This window comes from Phacochoerus africanus, chromosome 2, assembly GCF_016906955.1.
Source record: "Phacochoerus africanus isolate WHEZ1 chromosome 2, ROS_Pafr_v1, whole genome shotgun sequence".
In the NCBI taxonomy this organism is placed as follows: domain Eukaryota; kingdom Metazoa; phylum Chordata; class Mammalia; order Artiodactyla; family Suidae; genus Phacochoerus; species Phacochoerus africanus.
Window position 1 is genome coordinate 18,436,892 of NC_062545.1, and position 14,854 is coordinate 18,451,745.

General features: G+C 36.6%; 1 protein-coding gene across 3 annotated transcripts in view; it reads right to left on the reverse strand.

The window, feature by feature from the left end:
• STXBP5 (syntaxin binding protein 5) overlaps positions 1–14,854 on the reverse strand; it is a 170,945-nt gene that overhangs the window by 124,974 nt on the left and 31,117 nt on the right. The window lies entirely within an intron of this gene.

Below are 14,854 nucleotides of genomic sequence, written 5' to 3' on the forward strand. Positions count from 1 at the left end.
TGAGTAAGGCAAGCTACATCATCCAAGCCAGAGAGCAGCCAGATGCAAACACATGCACTACAGGAGAAGACCACCCCTGCTCAGCCTAACCCAAGCTGCTAATCCACAGAACTGAGAGCAAATAAAATAACTTATTTTGGGAGTTCCCACTGTGGTGCAGCGGAAATGAATCCAACTAGTATCCATGAGGTTGCAGGTTCAACCCCTGGCCTTGCTCAGTGGGTCGGGGATCCGGTGTTGCCGTGAGCTGTGTATAGGTCACAGATGCAGCTTGGATCCCACACTGCTGTGGCTGTGGCATAGGCCAGTGGCTATAGCTCCGATTTGACCCCTAGTCTGGGAACCTCCATATGCCACCAGTGAGGCCCCAAAAAGCAAAAAAAAAAACAAAAAAAACCCCAAAAAACAAACAAAAAAACAACCAAACAAAAAACAAACCTGTTATTATAGCCTCATAAATTTTAGCCTCTTAAATTTGGGAATGTTTTGATAAGCTGCAATAATAAGTGATTATATAATATAATCCGCTCGACTGAAATTTTTAGTTCATAATCAAGAAAAGCTATAAAAACATATAGGAAAACAAATTCTTATAGTTCTAGAACTAGGTTAAAAAGACTCCAGAAAAAGTTTTTAGGTATGCAAGCAGTGCATGTACCATGAAGCTAACATGTTACCTTAGATGAAAATCAAAGTCACAGAGACTTTTTCATGTACTTTTATTATAATGGTTAGTTTTTTATTTTAAAGTGATAAAGATCATAATAAATGACAGTACCTTCAGTTTTTACTGATACCAAGAGACCAAATTAACTTAAGTTTAAGTGTTGACATCAAGGCATAAGGTTATACCAAAGATAATTTATAATAATACATATAGTTGAGACACACATGGAAAACAATAAAACTCAGTAAACGCTAATAAGATTATATATTATGAATGGTATATTAAACTGAGACTGAAAAGATACTTTAAAATGGATAAACTGAGCCAAAAAGAGGGGTCTGACTGAAACAAGTATATCAGAAATATAAAGATAATCAAGTTGAATTCCCTCAGTGTGCCACTAAGTAGAGATGCACTCTAAATCCCTACATTGGATTTAAACACAGATATGCTATACAAAGTATTACTGGAAACACAATTTCTATATTTGCTTGAAAGACTTAAAATATGTATAAATATTTATTTAACATAGGTTAAATGTTAGGGAGTAATATATATATATATCCTGTTCACTATCCTTAGCAGCAGTCTGTCAAGTATTCTATAGTCAACAAGCAACACATCTAAAGATTTACTATTGCCAATTTTCTTTAACAAAAGAATATGTACAGCCTCCTATGTTGAAATTTCTCATCTCTAAATGAGGACATAATACACAGATGATTACAACTTTACAGTTTAATCCACAGAAAGAAATATGAACCCATAAGCTCTTCTACATGCCTGCAGCACCATTAGAGAACCCAACATGGCAGGAAATACGTCATCACTTTTACAGTATCAGCAAATACCACCCTATCTTGCACCTAATAAGTACTCAATAAATATTCTTTAAATGGACAGATGAGCTATAAGAATTTGAGAGGATTTATTACATTAATTAACAAACAATCAGATATTCCCCTCTCCATCTTCATGGCCTGGGCCTAATTTAAACCATTACCACTGATTGTTAAATCAATTCCGAGCTGCCCTAAAGCCAAGAGAGATCACATACACCATTACCTTACTCAAAAGACTCCAGTGGCTTCCTAATTCTCCCATAATGCTTCTTAAGCAATATTTAGTGACACTTAGTGGTACACAATGTCTGGGAAAGGAGATTATGGATATTAAGTGGACTGGAGTTGGTTAACTAGTACTCAGCATCCTCTTCCTTATTCTCCTCTGTGCCTTCCTGTACTGCAAATGACTGGAAAGCTAAAACTTACATTTACCAGACTCTCCTACAGCTGGAGTTCTGGATGAAATTAAGTTTCTACTAACTGGATGTGCTTAAGACTTGTAGGCAGAAAGTGGGGCAGAGACCATTTCTGTTGCTGTTTCCGCTGACAGGATGTTCATGGGGACCTGAAGGGTAAGAGACACTAAGCGGGGTAAGAGCAGTGGGGAAAGAACACAGCTTTCCAGGTGTACTCCTAGGAGTCACAGGGTGAGAGACAGTAACACGGCAGTAATAGCAAGTTCTAAAACTCAATAGTTCTAGCACGCTTCTGAACACTTTATCAAGAGCTATACCCTCAATTAAACCCCTTTATGCTAAAATGCCATAGTGCTTTCTGTTCCTGTGAACTAATACTAAGAAATGTACCTAATCCACAATTTATCTAATAGTGTATAGTGACCAAAAAATACCCACTTACACTGTATCTTGTTCAGACAATATTATTCATATAATGATTTCAAGTTGGAAAAAGGTTAAGAATAGCTTTCTTATAATTGCATAAAAGGCCTTTCAGGAAGTAGACCTTGTCCATATTTCCAAAATTCATCCTCTTTGGGCTACACACCTGGCATTGTCTAACAAGATACAGCTCCCTAAACATATGAGACCACTTCACAATTTAGTACACATGAACATAACGCAAATTCCCTTTACCCTTTATCACTGTAGGAAATTCCCGCCAATCCTACAAATCTATTCACATGAGTCCTCTGTAATGTTTTACCTAAAATTCCCAGAGCATGGTGATACATTCCTTTTTCTAGTTAACTTTTGTTTCATAAGAAAATTTCACCACATTTATATTATATCATGATTTCCACTGCACTGTAATTAGTCATTTCATCTCCCTTAGGCCATCATAACTTCCATGTCTCTTTGGAACTTACTATAGTATTTGCAAGGATGAGAATCATGTTTATCAAGTGAATTAATGCAAAAGGAACTAGAAAAGCAAATATTATATGATACTTTTCTTAAATTATACCTTATACTTATTCTTTTGTTATTAGATGAAAATTAAATTTGCATTAATGAAATGGAAATGTAATAAAAATAGCAGTCAGCTGAAAGCTATTTATAAATCTGTTCAAAGGATTTCCTTTCTATTTGTAGTCCTATATATCTTTTCTGATAAACTGTCATAGCTACTTTAGAAAAATCTTCATCATATCTATAACACAGCAATACAATGTAATAAATGTTTCTAAAAATAAGCTTCAGAGATCTTTGAAGGTCATTTTACATTTGTATTGATTTATTACATTCTTCAATTACATCTCAATTTTTATAAAACATTTAAGAACTTTTGGAAATATGTCCAAATAAATCATGGTATTAACATTTTTTTGTGAAATGAGGCCTTAATATAATATCAATGACTATCGAAAAACTGCATATCAGTAAGGAAAACAGTGAATATCAAACAGGCAAAACAGTATATATCAACCAGAGAAATATCAATAACAACATCCGAAAAAACTGTTTCCTGTTGTATGAGGGGTTTCTTAAAGTTCTGCTTTTAATGATCTTATCTTGAGGAATAAAGATGCCAGTGTTTTTATGTAACAAAGGCCATGATAAACAAAAACTGTGAACCACGCTTTTCTTCTGTTTCTATTTTAGCCTGTCCTATATTGTCTGGATGGCTATATTCTAAATAACTTCCAGTCTGTGGCTTCTGTATTATTAAAGAAATTTCTCTCTCTCTTAATAAGAGATAAGAATAAAATGAATAAATCCACAAACTATTATAAGTCAATAAAATAAAACTTCTGACAGATTATATTAGAAATATGGCAAAATAAAGTGAGGAGGGAATATAGAGAATAAAAAAAATAAATTTAAGTAGATGATTACAGTGGGATACAAGCTTCTCATCTTAATGAAATTCCTAATATTCTGAATCATAAAAATTTACTCAAGAAAGAGGACAAAGAATAACCATATGTGATACTGAACATATTTAAGAATTATGTACAACAAAATTTCTAGTCCTAGGAAGTTTAAGTATATTCTGGAATATTCAGAAAATAGTTAATTCCTTATTAATTTCTCTATCTGACCTAGAACAGGAAGGAAGGGAGGGAGGGAAGAGAGAGACAGGAAATTTATTCAATCATTTAATATGAAGAAAGAATGCCCTGATATCAAAATTGACAATTAAAAGGAAAAAATTACTTTCCAATCTCAAAAACAGAAGTAAAAACCTTCAAGAATGTAAACCTTCAAGAATGTATTAACAATATAAAATAATTTTCAGGTTTATTAAAAAAAAATCCATAGGCATACAAGAATGCTTAGTGTTAGGAAATCTATTAGGTTAAATCAATAGGGAAAAAGAAGGTGAAAAATCACACAACCATCTAAAAAGATGTTATAAAGGCATTAATTTTAAAATTTTAACTTTCATCCTTTCATCATGGAAAAGAGACTTATGGTTGCCAAAGGGAAGGGAGAGGGAGTGGGATGGACTGAGAGTTTGGGGTAAGTAGATGCAAACTGCTGCATCTGGAGGAGATAAGCAATGAGGTCCTGCTGTACAGCACAGGGAACTATATCCAATCACCTGTGATGGAATATGATGGAAGATAACATGAGAAAAAGAATATATATATATATATGTACAACTGGGTCACTTTGCTGTACAGCAGAAATTGACAAAGCACTGTAAATCAACTATAATAAAAAATTAAAAAATAAAATTTAACTTCCATAACTGACAACAAACTCCCAGGGGGAAAAATTCTCTCTTAAATTAACATCCTACATTATGCTCAACAGTAAACCCTAGAAGCAATATTATTAAAATTATCACCCCAAAAAATCTACTTGCTATTAACAATTATTATTGAACCCTGTTCTGAAAATTCTTGCTAATAATAGTAAGGCAGGAAAATGAAAAATAAAGCCTTCAACCTCACTTTGGAAATCACTGCCAAATGATTACAGATCCAAGTCTGCCGTACCTCCCAGGCATGCTGCTTTAGGAAAAAGAAATACAATCCTCAAAGCTCTATTCTCCCATCTCACCCCTTTCACAAAATAAAAAAAGAAAGAAAGGAAAGAATTTAAAAGCTTTGCTATGGGCCAAGGACCAAACAGCACTCCAAGGATAATCAAACAACCTAGCTAGCTGTGGATTAGTGGGTGGAAAAAAGATTATATATAGAGTTGGTCTGGAGCAAATACTCTTATTTTTTTCTGTTTGAAGGCTCTCCCTCTTAGAACCTATCTCCTCAGTAATAAACAGTTTGTGGAGGGCCATACCTTCTAGAGAACAGAGATTCTCCTCTGTTTCTACAGAGGCAATGAGGTACCAATCAAGCAATTTTTGAGCATTTACTAGACATCGGACTTTAAGAATGCTGCTGAGAATAGAATAAGGAAAATATATACAGTTTATATTCTAATCAAGAAGACAATCAAGAAACCGAGGCAATAAGAATAAGTATGATATTAGACATATTTTAGGGAAAGACAAAACAATAAAAAACCTAGACTCTGAAACTTAGAGAAAATCCTGTAAAGGAAATGACAAGAATTTAAAGATGAATAGGCATTAGCTAGCCATAAGTGTCTTCCTAGGAGGGAGATCAGCTCATACAAATAAGCAGGAGACAAGATAATTCATTAAAAGTTGAAAAGTCAGGGTGATTGGATTATTATGTATCAAGAGAGGGAGAAGTATAGTGAAACAAAATTATGCTGAGTGGGAAATCATGCTAAACCTTTTATGGAATGCTATATATTTAAAAATTGCAACTTCATTTTGAAGGCAGTAAGAAGTATGGTGGACACTGGTTATTTACGTACATACTGTCCACTCTTCAGTCCACGCCTCCCTAACATTAATCAGAGGTCCATTAAAGTGTGTGTATCTTCCTTAAGTTACCCATGTACTTTGGGAGACACTTAAACCCAACTGAATTCCAGAGATAAGCCAAACCAACCAGAGCAGTTCCACTCACTTGCTACCATTTTAAGTCAGATAATCCAAGTCTAAGACCAGTCAAATAAACTCCCTATATGAAGGTCAGCTGATTCAGTATCTCAATTAAATCTGCAAAATCACTGCACAGAAGCACCTTAACCAAAACTAAGTAATTATTAGATGTGTGTTAACCAGGAGGTGGAAGTCTTAGGGACCATCTTAGAGTTCTGCCTCTAATAGTCTGCCCTTCACTCTCCAAAGATTCACATCCCTCCAAAACGCAAAACATTTGCCCATCTCAACAACCCAAAGTCTCATCAAATTACAATATTAATTCAAGCCCAAAATCTCATCAAAATATCAGCTCCAAAAATCCAAATCTCATCATATAAGTTTGTTGCAGATATGGGTCCTGAATATAACTATTAAGTATAGCTCCTGGGCACAATTCCACTCCAACTGTGGATCTGTGAAACTAAAGAGACATACTATCTGTCCCCAACATTCCCAGCATTCAATGGTTGGACAGGTAAAAATTAACAATTGTAGAAATTCCTGGAGTTCCCGCTGTGGCGCAGCAGAAACGAATCTGACTAGGAACCATGAAGTTGCAGGTTCGATCCCTGGCCTCGCTCAGTGGGTTAAGGACCTGGTGTCGCCATGAGCTATGGTGTAGGTTGCAGATTAGGCTTGGATATGGTGTTGCTGCGGCGTGGCAGAGGCCAGCAGCTATAGCTCCAATTTGATCCCTAGCCTGGGAACCTCCATATGCCACGGGTACGGCCCTTAAAAAAAAAAAAAAAAAAAAAGATGGGGAAAGGTGGAAGGTAAAAAAGAATCACTGGTCCACAAGAATTTTGAAATCCAGTTGGGCAAATGCTGTATTTTTCTTAATTAGATTTCAAGGCCTGGCAATAAGCCTCTGTGGCTCTCAGCTCTGCCCTCTTAATAATCCTTTCTTTTTCCTGAAAGATAGCAGTTTTTACAGCTGAGTACTTTTATCAGCTGGCTTCTGATGGAGCCTCCTTTCATTCTGTGCTGTCTCTTTAAGTCCAAGTTGGCAATGTTTCTGATATACAATTTTTTCAAGATACCTGGGGGTCTTGAATAAATTTTGGTGGGTTTTCATCATTAGAAAAAGACACACCCACAAATCTTTGGTAGATAATATCTTCTCTATCTGGGCTCCTTCTGAGAGGCCTGAGGGGTGATACTCAAATTTCCCACAGGCTGTTTAATTTGGTTAAGATGATCTTTAGCTCAGACCCTTAATCTCTTAAAAGAGCCCTTTATGTGGTTAAATAATTTGACCTTGTGGTCTACCGAAGATTTTTAGGGAAAAGCTCTTCAGCAACATCCTCTTGTTTTTCTCTACGCCACATTTTCAGAAGCAATTTCTCTTTTGCTATATGGATCAGGGTAAGAATTTCCCAAGTCATCAAGTCCTGGTGGATTTAATACTTCTTCCCTCAATTTCTTTCTTTCCTCTTGCATTTTACTACTAAGCAGCAAGAAAAAACTCAGACCCTACCTCCAACCCTTTCCTTGGAAATCTCCTCAGCTAAATATTGAACTTTACAATTATACAGTGTGCAGGAGACACTTAGGTTAAGCTTTCTACTGTTATTCAACAAGGAACCTCTTCCTCCGGTTTCCAAAGTCATGTTCCCCTCTTTCTTCTGAGGTCTCACTGGCAGCAGTCTCCAAGTCTGGAGTCCTACAGATAGCCTGTCAAAGCAATATAGGCTTTTATACCATGTTAGCCCCCAGTTCTTCCAACTTGAACCCACTGCCCTATTTAAAAATGACTTCTGCATTTTTAGCTGTTACAGGTATCCCTTCCTTCCCTATCTTCTCATACCTGAGAACATTATAAGCCCTTATGCAACCAGACCAGTCTCTGTCTCTCTCAATTTCCTTGTCAAAATTTCTTAGTTACAAATTTATTCTAGGAAGTTAGCCAACATTTCCTGACTTTTATAGTCTCAAGGTCATCACATCACAACTGTCTTTTCTCTGAATTCAGAGACTGTTTTTCTTTTTTTTTCCTTTTTAAATTTTGTCTCAGTATGTGGTTCTCTACACTCAGAATTCCTAAAGTGACTCATCATTTCCATATCACCAAGTAATTTTCTTTGCGGATGAGAATTAGGTCTGGAGTGGTAGATCTCTTTGCTTGTCTTCCTAACAGGCCTGGAAACCATTCCATCCTTTTGTTCTAGTCCTGAATTTCCTCTCTCCAAATCACTTCATTTCTAATGCTTGTATACTTGTCATTAAGCTGCTTTCAAAGAATAATATTTTGCCAATATTTTCCAATTACCACAAAAACTGTAATTCTAGCTCTAGAATCTGTTCCAATATTATTTTTTGTTAAATACATAAAACAAATTAATTCAAAAATCTTTGGAAGACCTGTATAGACTTTCTGAGGGCTGACATCTAGCCAAATACTTCCGCAACTATGCTCTGTTCATGTGCAAACTATAGCAAATTATAAGCCTTGTAAATATTCAAAGCAAAGGATTTAGGTAATATTATAAGAATATAATGGAATAATTTAGTTTTTGTTTCTATATTATTTTATTTATGCTACTAAGAAAAATCTGATGCTACGGCAGCAGTTTCTGAGGGTATTTTATAAGCATCAGCTCTCCCAACTGCTGTGTTGGTATCTGAATGGATAATTGTTAAGATGAAATTTGATTATTAATGGATTATTCATATAATGTTGTATTTTCCTATCTATTAGTTTAGAATGCATGCATGCTTATTTTATTCTCTAAACCAACAGATGTATCTATCATCAGATGAAAAAGCTTTAAATCAGAGAGTAAATAAACCAAATCAGAGAGACTAAAAAAAAAAAAAAATCTTTAAAAGAAATACATTATTTTCAATATAAAGACTCAGCTACTCAAGTGTCTAATATATTTAAACACTTGAAAAAAGTTCTATCCTCTGAAATTTCACTTAGGGAATAGTAAGTCCTAAATAGGAAAGTCCAGATATATAATTTAGTCTTTAGTCTTAAATATATTGTTATGTAAAAACTGTTATGCAAAAATCTAACATAGTTAAGAATATTGGTCATGCTAATTCAAGATGATGAAGAAAGACTAGCAAAAAGTTGTAGTTGCTTATAAACCCACGACTTCTTTCAATTAAACTCCCTTTAAAGGAAAAAGAAAAAAACACAAAAGCTATATGGAACATATTCTGATAAGGCAACTGCCAGAGAGAATTTTACTTGTCAAATTCAGTTTCTACCAAAGCCAAAGAACCTTTCCTTTGCATGTGTAAACCCAATGCACAATAAGGAGGTTCACCAGCATCAAGCAAGAGGAACAAAGAGGATATATAATGAGTTTCCTAGGGTTGCCATAACAAATGACCATAATCTATGTAGCTTAAAACAAGAGATTTACTCTCTCACAGTTCTAGAGGGTAGCCAACAGAAATCTAGGTGTCAGCAAGATCATGCCGTCTTGTGAAGGCTCCGGGTAGAATGGGTTCCATGCGTGTCACCTAGCTTCTGGTACTGCCAGCCATCTGTGGCATCCCTTGGCTTGTAGATGGATCACTCTAATCTCCATCGTCTCACAGCATTCTCCCTGTGTGTTTGTCTCCTCTCTCAATGAGGATACCAGTCATATTAGATTAAGGCCCACTTTAATAACCTCCTGTTAACTTGAGTACATGTGGAAAGACCCTATTTCCAAGTGAGGTTACATTCACCAGGTACTAGGGGTTAGGACCGCCACATATTCTGGGGGGATACATAATTCAATCCACAACAGGAGATGTGGAATTAAGGTCACACCTCTAAGGTTCTCTACAGTGATAAACTGCTACTCTAAGTCCCTTCAGATTGTAGGGGTTTTTTTTAGGCGCTACAGCTACTACTATTAGCAAGTTAGTCCTTAAGATAAATATTGTATGACAGACAAATCCCTAAAAGGGAGCAGAACCTGACAACTGGTAAAATAAGCTACAGGTTATTCAAAAGCAGGACATTTAAAATGTTATACTTTTTTTTTTTTCCAACTTTCAAAGTATGCTTACTTTTTGTTCTGCTTGGTGATTCTGAAAAAAATTTCTATCTTGTATTGTACCTGTTGGTTTTAGCTTCGTTCCCTTTTAGGGACTGAACTATGTCTCCCTCCACCACTAAAATTTCTATGCTGAAGCCTTACTCCCAGTACCTCAAAATGTTAACTGTATGTGGACACAGCACTTTGAAGAGGCAACAGGTAAAATATGGTCATACAAGTGGGCCCAACAACTGATGTCTTTTTAAGAAGGGGAAATTAGGACCTAGACACACACTGAGGGAGGGAGAAGACGCCTCTCAACAAGCCAGAGAGATCCTCAGAAGAAACCAAACTTGCTAACACCTTGATCTTGCACATCTAGCATCCAAAACTGTGAAAGAATAAATTTCTATTGTTTAATTGACCTGTTCTCTGGCACTTGTTATGGCAACCCTTGTAAAATAATACTTTCCCCAACCCAGGAATATAAAAACTCTTTGAGGTGGACTGTCTCACTTTCTAAAGATGACCTGCACATATAAAACCTGAAAATCTATAATTATAAGTTGGAGGTGCTGGGGGTTGAGACAGTGGGGGGGGGGGCATATCCAGTGTTAACTTCAAGCTCAGAATTGTCCCTACTTTAAATAGATTCATACAGTTAATAATATCACTGTTCTAATGATTTTCCTTTTTCAATTACTTGATTCTATAAAGACTGCCTAAGTATGTAAAGTCTCTGATTTAGTTAATGCAGATATTTTAAGCTACAAAATAATTAAGCAAATCCAATACCTTTAAAAACAAAAACAACTATATAGGTGATTTCTGTGTGTCATACGCTGTTCTAAGTACCTTGTACATATTACTTATTTTATACATATTAACTTCATAATAAGCATCTTAGGGTTTTTGTAGGATAACAATTATCCATTTTACAGATTACAAAACTGATATAGTTAATAAGTGACTGTGCTATGAAATAAGATTTGATATACACAGTTTGGCTCCAGGGATTGAACTCTTAACCGTTATGGTATACTGCTTCTAGTGATTGAGAAAATCTCATCTTAAGATAACCAGTCACATATGGAAAGAATTAAACATGACCATTAGTATACGCTGACAGCTAATCAAAGAGGATATTCATAACTTTATGTTGCCGCCCATTAAAAAATAATTCCACGGAAACTGAGATAGTATGATCAAATATAATTTAACTGGACATCTGAGAAGCTAAGCTCATCTTAACTTTGACCAAGATCCGAATGGTAAAGGCCAGGTTTGTCTTGTTTACAAATGTATACTCAGCAGATGGCATTAAGCTGGTACATAACAGGCATTTTACAATTATCTATTGAATAAATGGGAATAAAAGACAAAGATGTGTTAACACGTGAGAGAAAATACATAATAATGATTACATGAATCACAGAGAAAAACTTTCTGCAAAATTAGAAAACCAACACAAAGCAGTGAATGAGTTTGTTTAAATTCATATATTTAAACCAAGACTTGAGGCTCTAATTTTATATTTTTTCTTAAACACCATAAAAGTGAAATCCTATCAAAATATCCACATTACCTAGTTGCACAATGGTTTGAATACACTTAACATCACTGAACTGTACACCTAAAAACAGTTAAGATTAATAAATTTTATGTATTTTATAGCACAACTTTTGAAAAGAAAATGTAACTACTTACACATTACAATAAAAACTATGAATTATTTAACAACTGTTCAGAATATAATGAAACAGCGATTCACAAAATTTTTGTATTTTTCCTGCCTTTCCTTCTTTTAGAAGTAAAAATGCAAATAGTATAAAAATGAGATGGAGTAACTTTAACTATTAAGTCAGCCCAAATCCACTGTGGAATGAAGGGAAAACTAACCAGGCTATTTATGGCTTATTGTATTTCAATGTCAACATTTGATGTCAAATCAGCAGTGTGGTAGTCACTGCAAATATTTGCAAATATTCCAGCTCTTTTTCTCCTTATGTAAGTAAAAATTGGGATGGCCACATGACTTGCTCTGGCCCAAGAAATGAGAGTGGAGGAGATACATATAATTTCTAGGCAGAAGCTTCATGAGCCAAGACATGCTTCACCATATTCTTTTTCTCTCCACTACAGTGACTGGTAAAATGGTAAGATTCTGGAGTAAAAATGGTAATGAGAAGGAAGAGAGCCCCAGCAAATACACAAAGAACATATAGTTTAAATAAAAATAAACTGTTGCTCCTATAAAAGTCTTTTAAGATTTTTGAGAGTATTTTCTTACCACAGCATAAACCAGACTATCCTGACTGATACAGATGTAAAAAAGGAATGCAAAGCAGTTATATAAAGAGAAAAATAGATTCTTACAAATGATGGAAGGATGGGCAGGGAATGACAGAACTATCCCTTCCCCTGCTGAGGCAGGTGCTCCATCAGAGAGGAAGAGGTGATAGGGCATCATGAAAGTCCTGAATGACAGAGCTCACGGTGGGGGGGGGGTAAAGTAACTCTGACCGCCATGGGCAAGCTCCTATAGCTGGGGGGCGGGGGTGAGAGCCTCTACTTTGCTTCCCTTCCCATCTGTACAAGGTGCTGAGGAGAAGTAGGCGCCTCCCAAATGTCACCTCTCCTTCCTGCCATTTGAGAAAATCTGAACTCTAGTCTTGAGAGGATGTAACGAGGCTCATCCATGAGGCACCAGGCCCATTTCTCAGCACTCAAGAACAACAGCTGCCACACAAGTTCTTGGCCATCCTAGATTTCACCCAAAAATGATATTCAAGGACCAAGTTACTCATGCTACCGTTTCTTGTTTATTGCTGTACTAATAAAAGCCAAGGGGAAGCTTATCTTTGAATAGGACCAACTAGTTTCTGCTGATGAGCTGGGTAAAGTATATTATAGAACTCAAAGCTGGGAACTACATCACTTCATTTCATTTGTAACTTTCAGGACCAGCTCATACAACTGTACAGGTTGTGCCCTGCATGCAGCATCTAACCAAGGAGGGGAATGGTGGTCTGAGGCTGTACCCACCAAGAAGGGCTACTTTGCTCTATTTCACACGAAGATGCCTTCTGTTTGTTAAGATATGTGCCTACGGGCAATCTTAAAGACTAGCTTCCTGTTCCTCACCCACATTTATCAGCATTTCTTGGAGACCATCCTTAGAGGGTACTATAGAGGAGACTTACTACATACCAGACAGTCACAGGACTCAGACCACTCTGGGATGCCTTGAGGTTTGATCCTTCCTCCATGAAGATTTACCAAGATAATCGGCAGTGTATGTTTGTGAACCTGGACCACATACTGCCACATTCCTGTGTCCCAGTGAGGAATATGGGCATGCCACTGGCAAACGAGGTATCAGAGGTTTCTTCTACTAAAATTCTACATCCTGGCAGAATCTCTTCAATGGGTAGCGGTTTACGAGAACTTCTACAGCAGCACTACACTGATCAAATGACATCACTTGGATGTGCTAGAGTGCAGGGTTTCGACTGACACTACTGATATTTTGGACCAGATAATTCTTTGTTATGGGGGACTGTCTCACACACTTGTAACATATTTAGCAATAACCTTGCTTACAATCTACTATATGCCAGTAGCACTGCTCACCCACCCCACCCCCCACTCCTAACTACAAAAAAAAAAAAAAAAAAATCTCTCCAGACATTGTTTAATGCCCTTTGGGAGGTATAAATGCATTAGGTTGACAGCAGCTATGCTAGACTCACACCTCCATTTCCAACAGGTAATCTGGGACTGAGAGCAAGATGTCTACTGGGGCTAAGATGCCACCACCATTTCCACCAGCCCAATGGCATTTGAGGCTGATGGAGAGTTGTCCCTGAGATCCCACTGGCAAAGAGACTACGAAACTGCCCAGCAAGTTGAGAGGCTGGCCCAACCCCAATCAGGTAGAAAAGGATTGCATCTTGACTTTTTGCTTTCTCTTCCTTCCCTATCTCATCCCTGCCTCTTTCCATTAACTCCTCCTAAACTTCTGCCCCTGTCCTGGGAGAAGAACCAGGATTCCAATCCACATAGGTGATTTATCTTCCCAGACAAGACATACTCCAAGAGCAAACTTTGCTAATGACCCCCTACTATCTGTGGTCTGGATACAATGTAGACACACCCTGGTGTTGGCTAGAAAAGTTTAAACTGCTATATTCCCAGCAGCCTCTTTAGCTGCCCGCTTTGGAGGGCCACAGTGGGCAGAAGCCCAGGCTCACCAACAGACTGAATCGGTTTATATATCCTGTATGGACTGACATTTATCAACAGCATCAGAGGAAAGGGTCTCTTCCTTGGAAAGGCCTAATGCCTGCCTTCCCACAGGCATGGCTTGATAGATAGTACCTCTCCTTCATTAAGATACTACCTAAACTCAGACTTCTTAACCTTAACATACACGTTCACATCAAAAAATCTCTCGCATAAGCAATGGAGGGAGCTATATTCCCTACTCCTAATTCATGCCAAAATTATATTCCCTACTCCTAATTCATGCCAAAATAAATTCCACATGCATCAAAGATTAAGCATAAAAATGCAGCTTTAAGAGTATTATAAGAAAATATGAGAGGATGTTTAATAAAATTAGAGTGAAAAAAGCCTTCCCAATGAAAGCAAAAAAACTCACAGGTCTAATTTAATAAAATTAGAGTGAAAAAGGCCTTTCCAACAAAAGCAAAAATACTCATAGGTCTATGACCAAGTCATTTGATTTCTACAGATTTATCTTACAGATATATTTGTATAAATGGACAAAGAAATATATGTAACATCACAACAGAGAATAATGAACAGCAGACTGAAAACGATATAACTATTCATTTATATCAACTCCAGTCCTGGATATACTGCATGTTCCAGTCAACTGATAAAGACTGACTGAATAAATGATGGCACTTCCA